At 42.2% G+C, this 25,138-nt stretch overlaps 1 protein-coding gene across 2 annotated transcripts in view; it reads right to left on the bottom strand.

The window, feature by feature from the left end:
* CMIP (c-Maf inducing protein) overlaps positions 1-25,138 on the bottom strand; it is a 129,754-nt gene that overhangs the window by 60,995 nt on the left and 43,621 nt on the right. The gene's annotated exons all lie outside the window — the stretch shown is intronic.

Raw genomic sequence — 25,138 nt, 5'->3', positions numbered from 1 at the left:
CAAGAGTTAAGATCACTCACATAAAAACAAAACCAGGCCAGTCCAAGGTGCCTGAAATACACAAATATCAAACTGTCTTGGACCCAAAACCCAATGGAATCTAATTCCAGGTTGACTTGAGCTATGAAGGGGTCTGCCCATGCACATGCTCTCAATGCATGAAGAAGCATCTCAATCACACAGACAGACCAGCACTGGCCTACAGCAAGACTGCTTTATTCAACACATCCTCTTTCTTTTCTCCGGCTGCAATTTTGATCAATCACATCATGAAGATCCAGACTCCTTCATTTGACAGTGGTTCTTGGGGCTCCAAAGATACAGCCCTCAAGTTTCACGCTCAAGCAAAAGCAAAGCAACCAACGTACTCATCTTGGCCTATAGGTAAGTACTGGTTTCCTGCAGAGAGTGCTAATGGTTTAAAATCAAAGTCACAATTAGAAGATAAATAAGTAACTGCATTTTGGATTTAAACATACAACACAAACTGATAATTGCAGGGAAACAAACTTAAACATGAAACTCCTTGTTAGTATCCCTGTAATTCTTAGGCATTACAGAAGTACAATTATCTCTGAGATAGGCTGAAATATAAATGTATCTATGCAAGCACACATGAAATTATATTTTAAACTAAGCAAACACACAGTGCTATAGCTGTGTATCTATTGAGTATACCTACATACACTGTACTTTATGCAAGTAATTTTTAAAGTAATTGAATATTTAACAGAGGTCCTCCAAAGACATCATTTACTTTGCTGTGCTACAGCATAAGTGAACTGATCAGTATTGCTGTGGCAGAGAAACTATTTTCATACAAAAATAATTAATCCCACCTCATGGATAAACCATAGACTTGACCATGTCTTTCAAAAGAATAGAGCTCATTACATTTATGAATTATTTTCTCACTATTACTGATTTACATATAACTTCAGCTTCTCAAACTCACTCCCACTGTGCCCAATACATAAGCTATTTTTAACTGACAGTCTTGTAATAATGAAGGCAAGGGAGAAACCACATCCATTTCAGGGTCAAACAGGGCCAACTCCTAAAATCACAACACAGGATTCCTGGGGGCGAGTGTGAAATAAGCAAATTGCATTTGGAACGTCTCTACTTCTAATTGGTACAACTTTCTCCCATAAGTAGGTGGTGCATCTGGAAACGGTACTTTGGAGTTATACACTTCATACATGTTTCTGAGCCTATAAACGTCATCCACCAAAAATGCAGTGACAGCCCTGTCACCCACCTTTGCTGCTACAAGAATTCAGCTGTCTTTTCAGCAAGAAAAACCCAGCGAGGCACAGAACTCAACCTCAATATCTTCTTCCCTAACGGCTGTTGCAGCAGCGCTCATTCTGCACCAGCCCTGGGTGAAAACAATTTTCACTGTCTCTTTAACGAAAACCTTGTTATGCAGGAAGTATGATAAAACTTCTGCTTATTCATTTACCCACAATATTGTTCTACACTAGTGACTGGAATCCCAGTGGCTTAATGCTGATACTGTACGTCATGCATTGCCTACTGGAGAGTAATTATCTCGTTCTCACAGGAAGCCAAAGGCCCAAGATCCTTTGGTAATCAGCATTACAACACTCAGGGAAAAATATCAAAACAGCCAACGTAAAATCTAGTATGCTCAGGGGGCAAAGTTATCAAAAACATGCTCTGAAAGACCGGAGAAGGGAGAAATCCAGAACCAGTTAATGCAAATATAAAATGAAATGAATCAAAGCAATTTAAATTTCTCTTTTAAGAAGGTGCTGACTGCCCTTAATACCCTCCATTAACTTCAAAGAGGATTTGAGGAATTCTCACAGAATCTGTACTCAAGCTTCTCCTATACCTTAAATCATCCATCTAAACAGCATTAAAGGCAACTGAGCCAGTTCAACCACAGCTCTTGTAGCCAGACACAAGTGATTTCATCCCAGGCACACATCTCTTGTCACAAGACAGTCCTTTTCCTTAAGGAGAATGGAGGAGCAGATTTCTGCGGTTTGCCAAGGATGGGAAGACTGCCTAAACCATAAAATGGAATGATGCAGATGGTCAATCACTCTAAATGAAAGTCACAGAGGTACTTTACGCAGCATTCATATAATTCCATGTCCCCACCTTCTATCTTGCCATACTACACACGTACATTTGTTTTCCGTCTTACTCAAAAAATGAGCAGCCCAAATATACTTCAATCCCTGTAAGCATCATCACACGCATTGCTTCTGCTTTCACTAAAAACACCGTGTTCTAAGAAGCGAAATACTTTCAGTTCTGAAAATGCCAGTTACAGGCAGCTTCACCTCTGTTTCACAACTGAGAAAGTTGAGAGCACAGTGATTTATCACTGTATAGCATTCCTTAAAATTGTGCTGTCCACCACTAAGGACCATGCTCCCACATCAGGGCTGGGCAGAAATGCCCTGAAGAAGCACCAAAACAGAGCTGCCATCAAACCTGAGTCTTCCCAGAGCTCACAGAGTTGTGGTGCTCCTCACAGAGACCACGGCACTCACAAGGGGAAGGTCAGCCCCCACAAAGGTGTCCTTTCCCTCACCTCTCCACACACACAGATGCAAGGACAGAGCCCTGTTCCTCAGCAGTGATTTCTCAAGACCAAGCACAGTTCAGCCATTTATCAGGAAATGGCCTGAGGTAAAACCACAGCCTGAGTCACTGGTTTCTCTTAAGACACAGGTTATTTTGGCAATCAGGTATGTGACAGTCAATCACAGTGAATCACTGGGGTTGATAGATAAGCAGTGCAAGTGCTGCACGTTCCCAATGTTGCAGCCGGTCTTGCTTGCACCCACGCCCCAGAAGCTGCATCCTCATCCCCCAGGTCTCTCCATGGCAAAGTCAAACTGGAACAACACACAAGGCCAGAAATGTGGATTCAGAGGTTTGAAAACACTTAAAATGAGATAGATCCTCAGTGGGTCACCACGAAGCATCTGGCATCAATACTAGTCTTAAGCAGCATTCCCACCTCCATCCACCCACTTTGTCCCTGCCCGTACAAATATTTGTCTGGCTGTGGCACCAGGCAGATCAGGGAACCCATCCAGCTTTTGCCAGATTATTTTTGAGTTCCTTCAGCCCCATTTCTAACATGAAACAGAAAACAGTATGTTTACATAACTTAGGGGCAACATATAGGGGAGCTGAGGACCTGAATACTTCAGTTTAATTATTGGTATCAGACAGTCTAAAGCATCTTGAGCAGCAATATGTCAAGTTCAGTTGAAAATGCCTTTATTTAGAAAATAGTAACTTATTTTTATAGCTGTCAGTTTTGAAAGGAGATTTGTATTTCCTGGCAAAGCCTGAAATCTATGAAACTAAGATAGATAATGGACTTTTCTACCTCACTCTACAAAATTAATCCCTGACTTAAGAAAGTTTGGCCAGAGAATCTACATATGTCAGCTTATAGATTCACAGCCACAGTTTGAACTTCAGGCTGCTTGCTGTTGAACATGTTCGGAAAAACTGTAAGAGATTCATAAACGAAAATGCAATTTATTACAACAAACAAAAACCCCACAAGGAAACATTTTTCTCTTCCCATTAGCCTTTAGCCCCCTAACAAAACATGCAACTTCTCCGCTGGGAAATCAGGTATGCTTTAACCTCAGTGAGAACTTGGTCTTTTTTCAGTTCCAGAAAGATTTATTAATCATACAGCTCTGAAACTTTGCACCAGAATAGGCACACACCAAAACCTACTACAAATCAAATCTTAGGGGAATCCAGTGCTCCCAAAACTGTAAGAACATGTAGGCTCCTGCGTAAGCCTGGTTTTCTCTTGTGTTTCTGGGAAAAGTCAGCAGCAGCAAACTACTCAATAATGCAAAAATCTGCCCACTTGCTTCCATGGGAAATTCTAAAAGGGAAAGAATAAACATGACGTCCATTGTTAATATGAGCCTTGTATGCACTTACTCTTATAATAATGCACTAAATCTTCAGCTGCATATTTTCCAAAGAAAGCATCTAGAAAAGATGAATTCTACAAATAGAGATGGTTATTTGCATTAAAACATATTTAGACTGACAACTCCCACCAACACAACAACAACGGAGAATTATTTTCCCAATTAAATACTCCAGATGGTGGGGGGGAAATGGGGCTATTCCAGACCCTTTCTCCTCTGCTGTCAGGGGTTGATTTCTCTCTTGGCTGCTCTTAAGAACGAGCCGTGCTCCTGCTGTAACCCAGGATTCTGAGCATGCTGTATCACATGTAAGTTTTTCCTACCCAAAGAAAATTCGGACCTGCTAAATAACACGTAGGGAGAGCAGATTGCTCTCAAAACTTTGATGGGAGTGGAGGCTATTCATTGATACTGAAGGGTAATGGACTCTGAAACTGCTGAAAACAATGGCTGATTTGAAATAAATCTCTGTTAGAAGACATCCATGGCTCCAGAGAACGTCCTTGCAAATACAGATATTTCAGATAAGGGCAATTAACATCTTTGCTCATTAACTACAGAACCTACCAGAAGACATTTATCAAATTCAGCAATTAGTAGTACTATGCCACAATATGCAGCACAGTACAATTTGTCTTTTTCTTGACATGGAAGAATTTACTGCCACGCTCACTTGTCATAATGACTTGAGAGAGTCAACGTTAATCTCGCAGAGATTAACCTGATAACAAAACAGACCAAAAGACTAACAGCAAGGAGACACCCAACACTGCCCCACAACTACACAAAGGTATTTCTGAGCTTTCTTGGAACAACATTCTCATCTAATCTATCAGACTTCCCAGCCTCCCAACCTGCCCATCATCACCAGTCCCTCCCCACTCCTCCAGGTAAGTAGGTGCTTTTATGTGTTGGACCACAAGGAAAGATTCCACCTGCTCTGTGTAGTGAAATGGGTGCTCAATCCAAGGACCCATGTGGTCTCCCCACTGGGGAAATCTAAATTATTTCTGCTTGGAGCTGCATTGTTCCTAAGTATCTCCAAGTTGGGTACTGATGCTTGGCGGGGTTTAGGTTGGTTGGATTTGAAAATTTTTGGTACACGGAAACAAATTTGGACACTGTGACTCAAATCTTCAGTGAGGTTCCATGTCAGTCAAAGTCGAGGGTGTATTAGTCCAGTAGTGATGATAGGTGAAAAGAGGGAGGGGGTTTTCCAGCACAATTCTCTGTGTGTGGGTGACTGTGTGTATAAACATCCACGCATGTCTGTGTGTGTCTAAATGTACACACACACCTGTCTTTCTCTATACAGAGAGATAAAAGATAGCAGAAATATATCCCACATTCTCCACACAAAAATACAGCAGCAACTGTCATATGCTCAGTGCAAAGTAGCTCAGGTTCAGTGACAAGATTTAACTGAGGAAGACCAGATCCTCCACAGAGCAGGTCATCCAAAATAAATCAGTGGAACTTCACTGATTTATACCAGCTGGAAATCTTAACTCAGAAATTCAAAAGAAGTTCAACCAAATCTAGCTCAGCAGCAAAAATGTGCATAAATCTATTTCTTTCCTCTAAATATTTAAGACAACCAAGACTGGAGGCTGTTGCATTAATTAACCTTACAAAACTGATAAAAATATAAGAGCTGCCAGTAAGAAACAGCTTACCCCACACTGTGCAGAAAAAAAAACCACAAACCTTCCAATCTGCAGCAGGGCTGAAATATCACTTCTGTGGAGCTTTAGCAAAGGGACAGGCCAAAACTGTCCATCAAAGAGATGACAAGAAAAAAATGGTCTCAAGATTAGGACATACGAGCTTAAAATATGTAAAACCTGTGTGGCAGACACCAGCAGTGGGAAGAACTTCAAATTAATTCAGATCTGAAGCAAGTTAAAAGCACAGAAGTTCATTATTAAGAAAGAGGGAAAATAAGGTCATGTAATGGAATATGTACCATGACAGAAGAGTCAAATAAGCAGGAAAAATGTATTATTTAGCTGAAATTCATATAGATTTTTTTTTTAAACAAGGACATTAATCTACTTTACTGTCAAACCCCGGTGAAGGAGCACTTCTGAAGGTTTGCTTATTTGAATTTCTGGGAGTAAAATAAGACATATCTTGAAGGCTTTCTGAAGAGGCCCATTATCAAGATGACCTTGTCTAAGCAGCCTGTAAGAAATCAACCCTTTCTCACTGGCCAGCTTAACGTGACAGAGGGAATTTCTCCTGAGACTTCCAGTAGCACTCAATGTTACATTGGTTGCCACGCTGGTGTACAAAAAGCTCTAAGGTCAAGCCCATCTAAGAAACCTTGTCTCCTGCTGTCAGACCTCTGCTAACAGGGATGAGGACATGCTGCCAGGTGCACCTGCCCCGCTGCAGAGCTGGAGGCTGACCACAGCTTGCCACTGAGACAGTGGCCAAATCTGCCAGATCATTGCCAAGGGGCAGGAATTGGTCCCAGGCCAGAAACCAGGAATGGAAAGGGAGGAGTTGTGTTTGACACAGTGTGCCAGACACAGTGAGGCTTTCACAGACACTGGCCTGACTGCCCTGCCAGGTGGAGCATCTCTGCTCGGAGCAGCAACTCCCCAAGCGTGCACTGAAGACTTCAACACCTCCCAAGAAATGTAAAGAACTCAAAGAGCAGGATTACTATCCCCCACTTTCCAATTGAGAAGAAAATCTCAGTTAAGGTTGCAGCTGCACCATGCCCTTGATCACACCTGATAGAACATGAGAAGCCTGAGAGATGTGGGAGAAGAACTCAGACTTCCTCACTCCAACAGTGCGAATCAGCTTCAAAAACATCCCCCTCCTCCTCCTCCTCTAAAACTGGGTCACCGATTCCTAAGAATGACCACTCCTTAGCACGCTTCATGTTCTTCATATTTTTGTATTTATCACTGCAGACCATGAAACTCACCTTTGGGAAGAAATACTCCCCAGCTTTGACAAGATGGGTATGTTATTTATCCAACTTCTTGAAATTACTTCAGCAAAAAAGGGACACCACCAGTCAAAATACAACAGGTACTCACAGGAGCAGCAGCAAGAGAACCAGGGACTTCTTGCAGAAAGAATATACACATACCTACTTCTGTAAGACAGTTGTTAGAGGAATATTGAAAAATCCCTAACTTTTGCCCAGAATATGATATACCTACTGAGTGCTAAACAGATCTTAGGTCACTATAGCAACGATGATATAACAGAAAACAAAACCACATCCTTGTTCAAGGCTGCTCTCTATTATCAATTCTCTTTCAACAAATCAGCTGTGTCACACTCCATGAAATGCATCAAGTGCTGCTAAATGAGAGAGGAGAGAGGGCTACGTGTAAGGATTTCAGACCAAGCAGACACAATGTATGCTAGATTAAAATGCCACCCTTTAATGAAAGGTCATCAGCTGGATTCAAATACAAAGGTGGCACCTGGATAATCAGTCTGTTGAATAACTGGAAGCAGCACTGTGAACAGGAGACCTCTGTGCAGCTGGGTTTTTCAGAACTGGTTTAGGTACTGCCAAGAGCATGTTCCTACTGCAGATCATCCTTGCACTTGTAGTGGTTTTTACTTCTGGTTTACAGATCCCCAAAGGCCTCCTGTTCACTATCTCTCTTAGGTCAACAAAAGGTGAAGAAGGAAACCGCATTTGTTATCAGTAGGGTCACATCCGCTGTGCAAGGATCTGCTCCTCCCATGGAAAATTTTAGGGTTTTCCAAACCAAAAAGGCTGAAGGCAGCTGTGAGGGAAGCAACACATTCACCTCTGTCACCTGGGAATATAAAGTCAAAGCTGAAAGGCCATCCAAGTGTAAATTACTGAATCTGAAAGAAGCTGAGCTCTCCAGGATCTCAGGTCCCATTAGAAATACAGAATCTGAATCACGGACTCTGCAATACTGACAGTTCTCACCACCTCCTCAATGCTCATACCAGCTCATTTCTTACTACAATTTATTTACAAGAAATTGAATTGTTGCAAAATTAAACATCACATAAATAAAATACACATTAAGTTCTGGTTTTCATTTCAAGAAGCATTCTCTGACATTACTTATGTCCATGCCTTTTACCTGCAGAATGCTGAATCCCTTAGACACTTGGACACTCAAACCATTTCCATTAACAATTTTTTCCTCTTGTTTTTAATGCACCCTTAACCCTGCAGTTCCCAGGAAACCACATCCAATCTCAATTTGATGAACAAGTACAGAACAGAGAGTGCAGTAACCCAACTAAGCTTCTGAATTCCCAATAGGGAATGCTCTGATCTCACTGGTTTTGGAGAAAATATGAGCAGGTCTTGAGTTCTCAGGAAAAACATCAACACAGCTCTGTGCTGTACATAGAGAAGAGAAAGGACATGCAGCAGAGCCTTCAAAAATCTATAGATATCCTGCTAATGACAGTCTCACTAAACTCACACTGTTATTAGGAAAAAAAACAACAGGCACCTCCTGGGGATGAGTCAGAGCCATTTGGAATCACCTTCTGCTACAGGAGGAGGTGGAAAAATGTGCTTAAAGTGACAGTGCTTTGTCTGACCTGTCTTACCTTCTACAATAACTTGGACAGGTCTACTTAATTTTAAGTGAGATTGATCTCTCATGTCTGCAGCAGTGATTTCCCCCTGATCCTGTGTTTCCCAGCACCACAGGATGACACGAATGGAAAGTGCCCTTTCCTTCCCTCCAGCAGGAACTCTCCTGCAGAGCCTGGAACCACCCAGTACCTCCTCCACTGTTGGTCTCCCTCATTGTTTAACATCTGACTGGCTGTTTGTACTGGGAGGGAGTGCTGCTATTTAAATAGAGCTGACTGAAGTCTGTGCAATACCTCTGGGGAAGGGAGACGGTGAGGGGGGAATGGAGAAGGAGAGGGCAACTGCAGTGAAATATCAGAGTAAATACTGGAGAAAAGCATCAGTTGAGTGGGAAATGCATAATGGAGAGGACACAGAACACCAGTTAGAACCTAAATTACCTCTGTAAGTTGTCTTACTATGCAAAAGGATACCATGCATAGGAAAGTGACGCTTCGGTTTAAGAAAAGTAATTAAATATTTAGCTAAAATCACAAAGGCATTGTGCTCATGGAGAATGAAGTGGTATGAAACTGGCATACCCAGCTAGCAAACTTTTTGTTTCAATCCAACATTTAATAGCCTAGCAAGTTACTTTTTCAAGAAAGGCGTCCTTATCATCATCTGCACAGACACACTTTGAAAAGCAGAAAAGAGAACAGCCCTACAATTAGGCACTGCGAAACTGGCAAACCCTTTCATCTGGGTGGCTCCCGAAAGGCTGGAGAAGAATTCCAAGGAATTGCAATAATTCCCCCAGGGATCCCAGTGCACACAGCTTTGAAGAGATGCCTTCCAGAGAAGCCCTGTTTATCAGGAGCTAATGCATCACGATCTTCTGTCTCACGGTGTGTTTTGGAAAACTAAGCCACCTTAGTCCTCCAGCAGCATTTTCTGTTCCAACAGGATGATTCAGCCCTCAACAAGACACACTCACTTGTTTCCTCTGCGTGCTCTGACACAGGGCTCACGCGTGGGCAAAGAAACAGATGTACCTGCCCTCCCTGCTACAGCCTGAGAGACGAGCCAGGGGCTCCCACAACACACCAGACCATCTAGATCCATCTCTGGGTGATGCAATTTTGGAAAAACCCAGTTACTGACACAGCCAGCAGCTAGTGATGCACATCTGAAGGTGAAAAGAAATACAAGTGCTTCCCAGGCTGCAGGAAAAATCAGTTTTCTGGGTTTCCTCTGCCTGTCTACTTGCCCTGACTTATATTCTCAAAACATAAACAAGCCACAGTGCTCTTGGGAAAAATTGCACACAATCAATCAACACAGACGTGGCTTACACACTTGAGAGTTACACATTCCGTGAAAAAAAACACCCTCTCAAAACAGCATCTAGATTAGGGTGACTTCCCCCCACCCCCCTTTTTCCAGTTTCATATTAAAAAATCAGTTTTGAAGTAACTCTAGCCTTTAAACAAGCTGAACTTTCAGGTTGTGTCAGCACAATGGCTGCAAGTTTCACTCCCACCTTTGGCAGTTATATTTTGGTTTCCAAGCTCAATTACATTGTCAGGTCTGTGCATAATTCTGCAGCAACATCCTTGTCTTCTATCAGGACTACTGTATTAATTTATTTACTATCTCTAAAGGAAATACTTCATTTCTACAAAACCTTAAATATTTTTAAGACTGAGTTTTCCAGTTAGGGAAGAAAGTGCATTTGTTCACAGCTTTGACTTCAATGCACAGTTGACTACCATTAGCCTAAAAAATTTCCACCAAGGAATCTGAATGTCATTAGTGAACTGCTTGCCTAAAGTTATACTGGGCACAGATTTTCCAACAGAAAGCTATCAGAAAGCCAATACTACTGAAGTACATTAGGATTTAACGATAAATCTGAATTCAATCCATCACTGTCTTACTAACAGCCACCAGTGAGTGTTATGATGTGGACTCTAAACACTGATGAAAACATGAGTCGCTTCCCCTTGGTGACATTTTGGTTTCAGTACAATACAAAAGCTTCCAAATTAGGTGCATGTTTCAACTCTACACCTGAACACACATCCTGTGTTTTGCCCACTACTGCTTGCATCAGCTTTACTCAAAGCAGGAATGGAAAAAAGGGGTAAGCATTCCTGCCCTCCTCTGTGTAATTAAAATCCACAAATGCCACCACGTCACCGTATGACACCTGCTGCACAGCTCACAATCTTAACAGTGACCTAGGAATTGCCTTGGCTACATACAGCACTAACCGACTCTCATGGCACTATTATCTTGAAAAATGTGGCTTTACCAGCAAATCAACCTGAGCAGAATGACTATGAAGGGCTGAAAATCAAGAATAATCAAGTGTCATTTTCCTACTTACATCTTTCCAGGTATCTTCTACAGAAGAATGCTTTTTGTAGAGAGATTTGTTTATTAATTTCCCCAGAAACAAAGAAACAGGTCAAATAAATATAAAGCCTCCTAAAATAAGGCACAGCAGCCATGTTTAACTTCTGAAAAAGGCCAAAGTGCTCAGCAAGCTTCAACTAGATGTTATCAAGTCATTTTAGGGAAGTATTATTATTGGAAAGGAAATACAAAGCTTGCAAGATAAAGTAACCTCTGTCATTTTCTCTATCCTGCATTCTGCTGAGAAACAGCTTTTTGCTTTCTGTTTCTGAAAAAAATATATAATTTTAAAATAGAGATCTTTGAATTTCAAATCAGATTCAGTTCTTATTTTCTTGCAATGCATTCCAGGTTACTGGAAATGAATAAAACAGAAACCAAAACCAAATTCAACACTGTAAACAGCATAGCAGATAGTTTCCAAATACACCAACATTTTCAAGATTTTGGATCCCTACATTCAACTCAGAAGTTCAGAGAACACTTCTCTGCTTCAGATTTAAGTTCAGAACCTCAACTTCAAATCTTGTTCTTTGGAAAGCAAAAAAAATAAAGTCAGACTCAGATCCAAAGTGCTGATAGAAAGTTCCAGTTTGACCCACATCCTAACACCTCCGCAGCCAATCCTAATAATTTTCTGCCAGTACCACTCTCGAAGCACAGATCAAAGGCTTTACTGTACATTTGGAGCCATTCCTGTGATGCAAGGATTAGGCACGAAGGAGGAGTGTCTTATTTTCAAAGGTGCAACTGCCTGTGAGCGTATCTAGTGCATATCAGAGCATTACAGGCTCAGCCACAAACAGCAGTGCCAGACAAACCACACCTCTGAAATTCTTGTCTTGTCTCCCATTTTCTTCATTATCTCATCTACGCTCACTGTCTCTACACGCCCGCTCACAAGGAAGATATACCCCGTCATCAGCCCCCCTATTCTTTTATTTTTAATAAAATTTTAATGATTTTTTTTCCCCATTTCTTTCCAGTTTCTTGTTCCTTTGTGAGGTTGTGACACAGAGCTGGAAACAATGTTCCAGCCTGATGCTGTGACCTCTGCAAGAGGCAGAGATGCAGCAGCAGTGCCTCGGTGGCAGCAGATGCACTGTAGATGCCACTGAATTCCAACAGCACTTCTTAGAACACGGCCCTCACGTCTAATCCTGGCAGTAATCTAGCACTAGATTAAGTATATTATTGTCTCTAGAAATATGACATCCGGCTCTAAATATACAGCTGCAGATGCACACAAGAGTCAACAACATTGCAGAGAGAAAACTGTCTTCAGAATGAATGCAAGTCCTTGTACTTTCAAGAACAAAGGCTTCATCATGAAGACTCAAATTGGTTAATTCAGTAGCTGCACTAGGTTTTAGTCATGTGAAGAAAGGGAAATATAACTGTATCCTTCAGTAACTAAGAGCATCTTGGACAAGTCATTAGCAAAACTGTTGGTCCACCTAATTTAGAAGCCCAGGTACTGCAGACATATTTTGAGACAAGCAACCAGTGGCTACAATAACCTTTATCACGAATAAAGAACTGAGATTCAACCCCTAAACTTGTCATTTACTCCCTCACACATTCATGAACAGAATGAAAAGCCTGTGAGCTGCAAATTACAAGTCAATGCCAAACTTGCTGGATGAGGTTTTGAAGACGTCAGACTAGGCAATCACAATGTTTCTTCTCAGGCGTTAGAAACTACGGTCCCTGACTAATGCTGCACCCGTTCAGTTTTCCTAGCAGGAAAAAATCATCCTAGAACAAAGAAGAATGGCAACTGTATTGTCCTTGCTGAGAAAGAAGTAGCGCAGGCTTGCAACACTGCCACGGCAAATAAACAGAGCCATTGACAAGGGACGTTATGAGAACTGTCCATCAACCTTAGAAAAGCATAAATAGCCATGGCAGACCATTAAAATGTTGGATGAGAAGAGCTGAAGATGACACTTCTGGTGCCAAGAAATGTTTAAGGCATATACACAGGTGCAAAAATTCAACCACTTCACTAGCTGCTGCAGGATGAATAAAACCCTTCATTCTATTGGTCCTCTTCACAGCATTCAAACCTGCTCTGAGCATCTGCAGCTCACAGGTGCTGAAGGTCTAGGAAAAAAAGTGACCAAGGCTTTATGGAATTTACTTTTCTCCCTAATAATCCACATCACACAATTGATCTCCACAGCATCTAATTAAAATGCCTTCAAAAGGACAGTTCTATGGGAATCTTGAATGCAAGTTATCAGACCATTCCCAGAAATTATTCCAGCCCTGTCAGACACAGATGATCACCATTATACTTGAAGTTTGGAGTCCTTGAAATCTCAGTCATCTCATGAACCATTTTAATCAATTAATGGCATTAATTAGTATGGACTGACATTATCTGGAGACAGAAATCAGCAGCTGAACCATCAGCACATCATTAAGAAGGCTGAGACTCAACCAGGCCGAGGATGGAGATGATTCAGGTGATGCTCTGCGACACTTCTGTAGTGACCTGTAGCCAAGTCTAATGCTCTCCACAAAGGAAAGCATCAAAGGTGTGAATTCAGACTACAGACAGAATTCAAGAGGCTAAAAGATGTCCCTCTGAGTTATGTAAATACTAAAGTAAATGTAGTACAGCCATATGTAACTGCATTATGGAAAATAAGAAGTACACACTCCTGCATCTCTTCCTTTTTCTTCTGAACGGCTCCAAAATGCTCTAGGGATATCATTAAAACACACACATGAAATCAAAGAATTTCATAAATCTGAGTCGTTGCTTCTCCAATTCCAATGAGCAATCAAATCAAATCAAGCCCAGGAAAATTCATGTCTCAGTAAATCAAATGCTAAGACTCAAATCAGATGCCTTGGTTTCTGTACTGTGTTCCAGTCCTGGCATTTCAGCATGAGACCCGAGCCAAACCCAGACAGTTCACTGCCCAGAAAACAGACATTCATATGGCAAAAACTGCACTTCTGATCTAACTAACTCATCTGGCCAGGCTCATGCACATCAGTGTCGCCCAGCCACGGGTTCCTCTATGCTCGTGTTTTGATTCTAACAGAAAAAGCTTTGAGAATGCAGGATCTCAAAGTGTTGACATCAAGTGGGCTTTAGCAGAATTTAAAATGGGGATCACAGAACTGGCACACAGCAGCAGCAGAAGTCATCTCTCCCAGCGTTAACAGGAGTCCTGCTCTCTCCCTAGTACCCAGATTCACTGGAGTGCCTGAGACAAAACTAACTCCATGCTAAAGTCTGTATTTATAAACTGTTAGAAATACCCTATGGAAATATTACCAGTTTTTCTTAGAATTTTTTTTTTCATTTTTTCCTGCCTTTTTTGTTTGCTTTTTAGTATTAATTAGTGCTTTATAATGCACCAGGGACCCAAAGCTAATGGCAATCACAGTTAAGGGGACACAGTCACTCTGCCGCTCTCACCAAAGCTCTACAGTTCTTAAAATACAAAACCTTATTAAGTGAACCTGTCAGTTTTTACAAGTCTCTTCATCCACTTCTGTATATCTAAAACAATATTTAGAGACGAGTTTACCACCACCCATCAGAAATGGTAAAAGTAGAGGCTGAAAAAAGCACAAACTCCCTCAGTCAAATAAAAAATTTGCCATGCTGCTCTTTTTCTTTCTAGCAAAATCTACAGCAAACAGAACAGTAAATTTGCAAACCCAGTGAGACTGATCAGAAATTACATCTTCTCAGATGCTGGCAAGAGCTCATCAACAACAAGCAACAATATCTCTACTACGGGAAGAAGGAAATCTAGGACAACTTTCTCCAGCCACTGTTCAAATATAGGCCTTAAATTTCTGAATAGGGCAAGAACATTGAAAAACTGAAAGCACTGATCTGCCAAACATAATGGCAGATCTTTTGTGCTCTCGTTCTACAACACTGCACTTCATAATTTGTGTGTAACTCATTCACAGAAACCTAAGAGTAAAGCCACCATATGGTAAGGAGCAAAAATGAAAATGGTTTCTTTCTGGGTGTTTTAATCCCCTTTTGTGAAAACGGTGTGTTTCTATAATGCTAAATAACAAATAATGTGCGTGCAGAATCAGGCTCCTTTTTCAATTATGAGCCAATTATTTCAATACTGGAAACAGAAAACTCAAGTCTTCCTGCTCTACTCAAATTCTCTGTAAATTATTCTCAAAGAGCAAATGAGATTTCTCATTCCAGTTGTATTCCAACATGATCAAGACTTACTCCTTCCAGCTCAGAACCTGTAACACTCTTTCATTTTAGTGACTATTAGAAATTAGAGGATGCCAATATTTTATTTGGCAGTCAAGAAAGCCTTTGAAGTTTGATGTCTACAATGTCAAAAGACAAGTAACGACAGAATTTAATTTGTGCAGATGAGAAACTATTTAAAAATCAGCATGGAAATTTCAGCAACACCCAGTCAGGATCTGGGCTCTCTGAATGTGTTCCAGCAAATGCTTCCGCTTCTGAGCAGAATGTGCCTGTACACAAGGGTGTGAGTTAGAGATAGTGACCTTAAATACACACAAGGGGAGCTTAACATCCACTTTCTGCATGCTTAAAAAGAACAAGGAGAAAAGCACAGCATCCTTTTCAGATTTTGCTGTGCATTTCTGGACACCCTTTCTGAACACTAGCCCCTCAAGCTCAGGTTTGCTGTGCTTGGCAGTCTCTTTTGTGTCTTTTGCAACACTGCACACACACAAATTGCCTGTGGTTTCATGCTTTGCTTCCCATTTAAAACTAACACTTAAACAGTAGTTTTATTTTTGTTAAATAAAAGCTTTTTTTTCCTGAATTCTGATATGTACTTCTCCTTTTCAGCCTGAGGGAAAAATTATTTTTTACAACCGACACAAATCATTCTTAGGAGTAGTATCTTGTCTTTACCACTTTGATTCACTAACTTTCATTCATGCTATTCCTCAGCTTTTTGTGCAGTCACAAAAGCAATGACAGCAGGCAGCATGATGTTAATTTTTGGACTGTAAGCTCTTATGACACATATATGTTGGAGACTCCAAACCACGAAGAAAAAACTTAGATAAGGAACACGTAACCAAAAAAAGACCATATAACATAACCAAATACATAACAATAAGTAATCAAGAAGAACCACTTTTCCCCAGTTCTCATGCTGAGGGGGATAAAAAAAAGAAGCCAAGTAATTTCTATTTATGGCTGCAGTCCATCTTCTCCTGAAGGCAACATGGGTTTTTTCATTAGCCACCGAATATCAGACAAAGCCTGGACAACAGATGATGCCTATATGGTTGACGCTCTGGTTGGGGACAAAAGACCCTCTGCATTTGGGGTGTTAACAGCAGCTGTCTGTGTTCATCCAGCTTTTGACTTTCTCAGCAAGCTCAGGTGCCAGGGAATCACTGCCCAGAGAGCATCCCAGAGAGGAGAGAGCATCCCAGAGAGGAGAGAGCCGTCACTGCACTGCCTCTCAACACTCAGGGACTCCGGCCACCGCTCAGCCCCAGAGGCAAGTCCCCCTCCAGGGAGAAATCCCACACTTTTCGCACACCCACCAACTCCCCACATTCCAGCACTATCAGCTCCTTGGCCAACAAAGCAGCCAGGAGTGGAGGGAGACCTGTGTTTACTGCCGTGTATCAGCGCCGTGATGCGCAGTTTTTGGAGCCGTTTGTCCGCAGTGACGCGCTCCGCCTTCCCACCCAAGATTATGAAACCACCTCAAGCCCAGCGCTTCCTCCCTCACACGGCCTTCCAGGCCCGGCCAGGGGAGAGCTGAACTCTGCCGCCAGCACTCCCTAATTGCTTCAGCAGAAGCTGAAAGACGTCAGCAACCGGACTTTCTGCTCCTTATTCCCTGAGAAAGCAGAGAAATCTGCAGAGAGCGAGCCTTCGGCGGCAGGTTTGGTGTGAAAAGCCTGGTTTTGGCCAGCCACGCAGGGAAGACGAGGCTGACCCTGCGTGCTCCAAGCTGTGCTCCCTGACCGGGGCCCAGCAAGGGCGACTCCAGCAAGAGTGAACGCTCAGAGTGCTTCTGTAACCTCACTGACATCTGCAGCTGAACTCGTCCCAGGGAGGGAGGCAGACCTTCCAAACAATCGAAACTGAAAAAGAAGAACTGGTTTAATTGCACAACGAGGGAGAGGAGCTCATCAGCACCTAAGTTCACCAGCGTGTTACTGCCCTTCCGGGAACTTTGCCCCAGCTTCCAGAAATCTATTCTGATGATTTTGACAGGCTGCTTTGACCTTTAAGGCTCTTGAAGCTTTCTAGGTTTCCTGCACCTTCCTTTAGGCTGTGCCTTCGGCCTGGTAACATACCACTGTCTACCTACAGAATTTCTTGTTTAGCTCATTTTGAAATATCTCAGAATCTGCCTTCTGACAAAGAGTTTCTTTTATTTTTGGCCAAAGGAAACCAAGTATATCAAATAAAAAAAAAAAAAAGAATGCCCCAAACCCATTTGCTGCCACAGAGAACTAGCTGCTTCATTTCATTTTCTACAGAGTAGCAAAAAAGGCACAGCCCCAAACTTGAAGAATCTGTCAAACTAAAATCATCTCACACATAACACGCCTTATCACAAAGTAGCACGCAACAGCTGAGCTTAGTTTATTTTCTCAAACTGCCTAAATTAACTTGGCAAAAGCAAGGACAGCACCACTCACAACGTGGTATGGTACAAGCTAACACTACGTGCCAGTTTTACAAAGCAACCATCCAGCTTGTGACTTCCCCATCCTTGCAGGCACAACCAAGCTAAAGTTTCTTGGCTAACATTGTCTCTTTACCAGCAAAGAGAACATTTCCTAAAAAAATCACAAAGGCTCCTGGGATGCTGTCACAGCACAGCCAGGGTAGTAAAGTGCAGATACCACCACTATCCTAAACATAGGGCAGTCAGCTCAAACACACACTCTGCACTCTTCTACTGCCAATATTCCTGTAGGCCGCTTATCCCAGCAAGCAGAACCCCTTGTTTTGACCAGTTTTAAATGCAAATTAGTTTAAACAATTTTCATAGTTCATTTAGCTTAATCAGTCCATAAATTGTAGTGGTGTCAGCTTTTGACAAAACACAGGCCAACACCCTGGGATCACAGAAGAGGCACATCCCAAGCACCAACATACCCATCAATACTGACTGTGGGTGCTTCACACAATGAGAGCATGAAGGATGTATCACTGTGAGTTACACCAAGTGGATCAATACAGGAGGAACATGTCCCCTAGACCAGGGGACAGCATTCACACTCCTGCTCTTGATCTGAAAGCACTTGTTATGAACACAGCACTGGGGTTTTGCAAAGTGACGGCTGGTTATCAATGAACAGAAGGAAAGCAACATCATTCAGCCTCAAAATCTTCTTGTCTATCCCATTTAATTTCTTCATTCTAAAATCCTGGAACATAGGAAATAGAAAGCTTTGCTTTTCTCCATTTCAGTCATGATCAGCATGGACTGACATGAGCAAAGTCAGAATGAAGGCCAAAGGAAAAACTGGGTCAGGAGTGTTGAAGCACCTCTGACCTCACAGGCTGTCCTCAGTGAGCAAGTGATGGGATGTGTAGTAGTGGGAGTCTGTATTGTTGATACTCCAGCTCTGTAGATAAACAGAAACATCTGATTCTGGAAGCAGATAAGCAAACATCTTTCATCAGGGCTAAAACAGACACACTTCAGAGCAATGTGCAACTGCCACTGATCCTTATCAGAAAGCTACCTTTTGATTTCAATTTCAGAAAAATGATCAGCTCACACGGTGCAAAACAGTAAAAGCCACCCTGCACGTAGAAAAGCGAATCCTTGGCTAACCATATGTGGGATTATTTACCTACGTCACAGATCTGTGTGTCAGCAAAGCCACTATTTCACCAATCAACTTCGGCAAAAAAAAAAGGCTAAAAATGAAATGCAACATGACTCCTCTCTGTTTCCCTACTATCCTACTGCCAGGTGTAGAGAAAATGGGAGGTGTCACAGGCATCAAAATATAACAAAAGTATAAATTACAACAAAATCTGATTGGCTTAGAAGGAAATTACATACAACATCCATTCAGTTAGGATAAGAAATGCAAGACAAATCTTCTAGAAAAAGATGGGTATGCAGTTACTCAGCGTGTAGAGCAAGGGTAGGCAAGTAGTCAGCAATGGTGGGCACTGCTACAGAAGGTAAGGACTACTTAGCCCACTGAGACTCAGAAACCCTTACTTTCCCCCTTGTGTTCAGTCACTGTCAGGCTGGATATTTGCTTTGTTTCTCTGTGTCTCTGGTTCTCCATCCCCTCACATGAAGGAATTTTCTTTGCAAGGCACTTGGAGATCCAAAGATGAAAGGCACAGTAGCAGAACTAGGTCAGACAATGCTAATGTATACAATCAACTCTGCAATTTACATGGCTGGAAAGTGTAATTAAAACTCTACATCACTTTTCTCAAAGGTTCAAAATAAGACAAGGTAGGTTTGATTCCAAAATATGAGACATACATTTGCACTTTGGTTTATATAGCTGCGTAACAGCTTTTTAAACTAAATGCATTTCAGAAGAAAGCAGAGGACAAATCCAGGGATTAGCTAGAAGCCACGTCATTTCCTATGATGTATCTATTACTTTACCAAAACCTTAAAAAAACCCACCACACACCAACATGAACTTCCTGTACTCTGACCACTGAATGAGCAAGCACAGTTACACTTCAAGAGATCCTCTGAGTAGCTGTACTATTGCACAAGCCACTGCACACAGCACCCAAAACCTGAATCCCAAGCTGCTTGTTTCTTCTAGCACTACCTCGCTGTAAATCTAAAAATACGGTTGCACGTACCAGTTAGACTGGGCCAAATGCTTTTTCTTGAAAGATACAACCTATTAGCTTTAAAGTGGCGTGTAGTGTAATGCAACATAACACATTTCTTCTTTTCTCTCCTCATGGCACCAAATCCCACAGGTTTCCCTGATTTCAATTACTAGTGGACACAGCACGAAAACCACCATCACAGTTGGCAGCAGCTGGCACCTTTTCAAAGAGCATCTGTGGAGAAACCCAGAAATGACTGGCACGGGATCTCTTAGAGGTGGTCTCACCACAAGGGCAGAGCACTGCAGGGAAAGCTTTTTTTCCAGCCCTCTGCCCTCGCTGCACGCCGATGACCTCACTGGGCAAGGCTGCCTCTGCCAGCGGTAATTCCAGCCAGAGGAACATACCAGCCACTCATAACCAAAATTATCAGGCTCCATCTCCAACACAGCAGCCAACACCGCCTTTGAAGTGGAAACTGAAGCCCAGGGCTTTCTGACTGTGTGATGAGGGTGCGGATAAACAGAGGCAGCCTTGGTTTCCTGGAAGAGGGGAGAGGAATGAGGGAAGCCATGCGTGGCTGGGGAGGTCTGATGTTTGATTCAGCTCAGCTGAGGTCTCCCCTTCTTGCATACCTTTGCACACAGGGAGCTGGTGTGTTTACTGAGGGCTCCGGCTGTTCGTTGGAGGTACGACAGGGACTGGCAGCTCCTGTTCAGGAAGTGGCCAAGAAATGTGGCCACTCACAGAGGCAAATGTTCCTTCACCCACGCTTCTGCAGAAGAGATGGTCTCCCCATCTGTTCCTCCCTTCCAACTCCCCAGATTGCAGAAGGACAGGACACAACAAATGGAGCAGAAACTGATGTTACTATCTTTTTGTAAAGCTGGGCGTAGTACTTGAGGCATAGAACAAACTATGTTTCTAGACAACAATTTAGAACACAAAGAAGGTAAGTAAATCCCAGTGAATCCTCCCAGAAATTACTAATTCCAGTAGGCTGAATTTATTGGGTGAAATACGAACACCAGACTGTGAAGCAACACCCAGCCAGAGCTCTTTTATCATGTCCGTTACACAGAGAAAAACATAGGTAAGGGACATTTTACAGACTGGCAATGTGATGAAAACGTAGGAAAAGGACACAGGGTAATTGCATCATGTTTCCTTCTCCCCAAAGGGTTAATGCTAGTCTGGATGACCTCCAATTGCATCAAGATGATATACTCAAAATGAAAAGGCACTGTAAGACTCTCTGTTGGAGCCCTAAATGTTAAGGGTTTTTTTTCTCCTTTATCTCAAATATGTCAGCTGTTACTGGAATTTATTGGTTAAATGGCCACAGAGACTATTTAAGTAAGAAGCAGCAACATAACCACAAGGGAGTTTATTTTATGATTTGCAACGAGGTGCAAATCCTGCCAACCACTTTAAACAATCAAATCAAACCTAATTTCCCCTCCCTGGAAGGACAAAGAGTATATAAATCTAGAAGAAACTGAAAAGGCCTGTTTTGCTTCTGATCCACATAAATATTCCTGGAAGCAACTCTAAAGGGTTATGGTATCATCCCCACTCTTTTTTCAGGAAAACTAAGGCATGAAACAAATCATCTCTTCTTACAGAGCAAATCACTAAGAAGGTTAAAAAAATGGCTTGCCCACAGGTCCTCCAGATGGCCCAAGAGCTCTTCCCAAAATGTTTTGTCCCCAAGAGCCCAGATGTCCAGTGCCATTTGGGATACAACAGGATAAAGTGGCTTTTGCAGAAGGCTCAGGTTTGCTAGAGGTTGCTGCATCTGTCAGCCTGTGTACCCTAGATATCTCTAAGTATATAAATGGTCCCTCAGTCTCACTTACTGGCAAACTGAATCACATCCTTTGTAACAACTGTTCCACAAAAAGTTCTGCAACTGAGTAGGACTCACACCACTCTTTTTTGCTCCCTATTTCAACAGTATTAAACTCTAAAGAACATTAAACTAAAATGAAAGTGACAGAACAAGTTTTCCCCAAAGGCTGGCACTGGGGAAATGAAACACAACCTGTTTGAGAAGCAGTCATATACACCAGCTCCACATGCCATCGCTGAAATCCTCCTTTTGTGTGTTTGGCATCTCTCAGAGAATAAAACGGGGAAAGCAAAAAAGCTCGGTCTTCAAAGGACAGATCATTCTCCCGAGACCATTTATGGCCTGCCTCTTGTTAAAACGTTTATTTGAATTTATATATTTAGATGGGTTTTAAATGCAAAGGCTCCCTTCCTCATGCCAATCTTTCATGGAGACCGCTGGTTACATCTGCTAGTATTTATATGAGAAAGAACAACAGAAAACTTGCAGCTCTTGCAAACAAGGGTAACCCACACATTATCATGTGTGTGACTGTGGTGCACTTCCACATTCTTTGTGGAGGAGATGAAAGGGCACCAGGCTGCCGAAAGCACCATGCAAGACCAGCTACTCTGAGGAGCTCCAACATCAAGAAGTCTTTGCTGTCCCAGCAGCTTCCCTGAGTGCTGGAGCCTGTGGTGCAGCCCACTGTGGCTTGGTCTCAGGAGCCAGCAGGCAATAAAGGTGGTACTCTGCTTCACACACAGCCAAACCAGGGCTCTCTCTTGACTCAGGGCAGGGCAGGAGAGGGATACATTGATCTGCTGCCATTTACGCCAGCAACTGGGTGACCTGGATGGAGGCACAGCATCAGGAGGGTATCAGGGAAGGCTGCAGGAATCCTGTGATCACACCCTGATTCCTAACTTAAGAAAGATACCTGATGTCCTGAACATTGATTTTAATTCAAGAGGATATATCAGTAAAAGGCTTCTTGCATTCATGTAAATCCTCAAAGCATAGCCTACACCCAGGGCTCCTGTCTCTGCCAGACCTTTACTGCTGTCCCAAAAAGGCAAGTCTGGAAGGAAAAACTGGGAAGCACCAGCATGTGATCCGGTAGCTGCAGTGAGGAACCAGCTGACCATCCCCACACACATCTGATTAAGCAGGTTCAGTGGTGAACACAAAGATGGGCATTTCCCTTTTGTCCAACTCTGATCTACAAATATTAGTCACTGATCAGGTTATCCCAAAGGAACCCTTTTATCTCAGAAAGGAAGGAAAAAATGAGAGGGCAGACATTTTTTCTCCTCCAGCTGAGCCAGAAAGTAAAAGGTGAGCCATATACAGAACTGAAAAGCAGAACTCCTGCACCAAGGCTGGTTGCTGAGGAACAGTGGAATCACTCATAAAGTGGCTGTTCCAACAAAGGGGCTCCAAAGTGTGGTCACTGTATATTTACACAGTTGCTTTATCTGCTGTAGCTAACATGGCATGTTTGCTTCTGTTTTCAGAAGTACGAAGTACCTACAGAGAGGAGCACCAGAGCAAAGGTAAATTAAATAAATAAATAGAAACCTAAAGGGGAGACTCACCAAGAAGGAGTCTTTCACTTCACCTAGGAAAACCGTGCTTGGAGCAGAGATGGGCAGGTGGTCAAATCCCACTGATCCCCTAAGAAATGACCAATTCTCCCAGCAAAGATTCAGGCCTGAGACAGGGGTGATACACTTTTACATCCAGCTCCACATTTTCGGGATGCTTGTGTTATGAATCGTTATGTCTCAAAAGGTCAGCTCCAAGGTGAGAGAAACGATCTGAAGGTCAGCACTGTCAGGGAGCAAACAAAGGCACAGACCCAGCCCAGGAGGAAGAGACACATCTCAGCGTTCCCACCCATGCACAGTTGCTGCCTCTAACAAAAATCGATTGCTGTGTGATTGGAAATGGCCACGTGCCTGCTCTGAGGGCCGGGCAGTAAATGCACAGCATGGGTGTTGCTTCCTGTCCAACTTGTGGTAAAAGTTGTTGATTGGAGATTATTTGTGGTGTTGTCCTTGCTGTCAGCAAAATGTTTACTAACCTTTCTGTGCAAAAGATAAACGAGTTCAAATTCTATGTGTCAAAAATCCCAGTAGGAACAGCAAGACGAAGAACAATCAAAGGAGCAACAAGTGTGATAGATGAGGCATTTCAGGATATCAAATTTCGAAGGCCTGCAATTAACCAAAACCTCATCACAACTCCCGAAACAGCTTTGGTCAGAAAAACTACGTTTCAGCCTGTAAAAGAAGAAAAGGGGCATAAATGGGAAGTGGAGAAGAATAAGGAAGCTACCTCATGGTAACAGCTGGTTAAACTCTGTACCTTGTTCATCCAGTCTTGTAAAACAAAGACTAAAGAGTCAAAAAGAAAGCAAAAGACTCATTTGTACTTAATGCACAGAGCCATGTTCCACTCAGATCTACCAAATCCTTGAGATAGGACCTAGTTTCTTGCAGTCAAACATTTTTGGAATTTCCCACTACTTCTTGGCAACTAAACATTGATGCTCATTTCAGCCAACAGGACCCAGTCATCTAGGATCCAGACTCCTGAAACCCCTGTCACAGTGGCTCCTCTGAAAACAACTCATTAGTATCTTAACCCGGTGATCAAACACTGGAGTCACCCAACTAGCCCGTCGCCTTCAGTGCTTATCTTCCAGAGTATCAGTTTCCCCTCAATTAAACCAGGCCATTAAAACTTCACTGTAAAAGGAGCTATTCATTAAAGTTTTGACACATCCTTGGATGAAAATGCCCAAAACAGATGCGAAGAGTTACAAGATTTGCGTTCACAACCAAACCAAAAATGAACATAAACAATTATGGTACATTTGCACACAGCATGGGAGATCCCCCCTCCTGCCATCTCCCTTCATGCTCCAGTGCTCTCTCTTCAGAGGATGGCAGCTGTTAGAAAAACAGTGAGGGAACAGAGCATATAAGAATATTTACACCAAGAATATAAGATTAGACCTCAGCAAGCAATTTTCTCTCCTATTTACACAGGCCAAGTACTCAGGTATATATATACTCACGTATATATATGCACAAATACATGTACACAAAGGATTCTGAAATAAGAAAGGATCTTCTTCACGATTTGCATCCTTACAATCATAAAAGCACAGATTACTCTTAGTCAAATATTGTTAGAAGTTGCTGGATGTTCAAGTTCCACACCAAACAGTAAAATGATTATAGCCTCCACCCAACTTTTGCAGTGGTAAAGCCCATCATAATAAAGGCCACACACCCCAGGTGTGTGGAAAAGAGTGAATAATTCTTCCCCAAATTTATTTCTGCTATATTTCATGCAGAGTCAATGTTCCAAATTGGATAAAAGTTTATGGAAATGGTATAAATATGGACAGTCTTTTGAACCAGAAGGACACAAAGTATAATTAACAAAACTCACCACTGCAGAGTTATGTGAAAATAAAACTATTAAATAAATCTCATTTTGTAATGACATGTCACAACAATTTGTTGTACTTCAAAGGACTCAATTCAGTATGCCCCCAACTATCATGAAGTATTTTTTCTCCC

This window comes from Chamaea fasciata, unplaced genomic scaffold (genome assembly GCF_029207755.1).
Source record: "Chamaea fasciata isolate MVZ Bird 193981 ecotype frontalis unplaced genomic scaffold, bChaFas1.0.hap1 SCAF_12, whole genome shotgun sequence".
NCBI classification, from domain to species: domain Eukaryota; kingdom Metazoa; phylum Chordata; class Aves; order Passeriformes; family Sylviidae; genus Chamaea; species Chamaea fasciata.
Note: the sequence above shows the minus strand (reverse complement) of the source record. Positions and strands in the feature narration are given on the sequence as shown.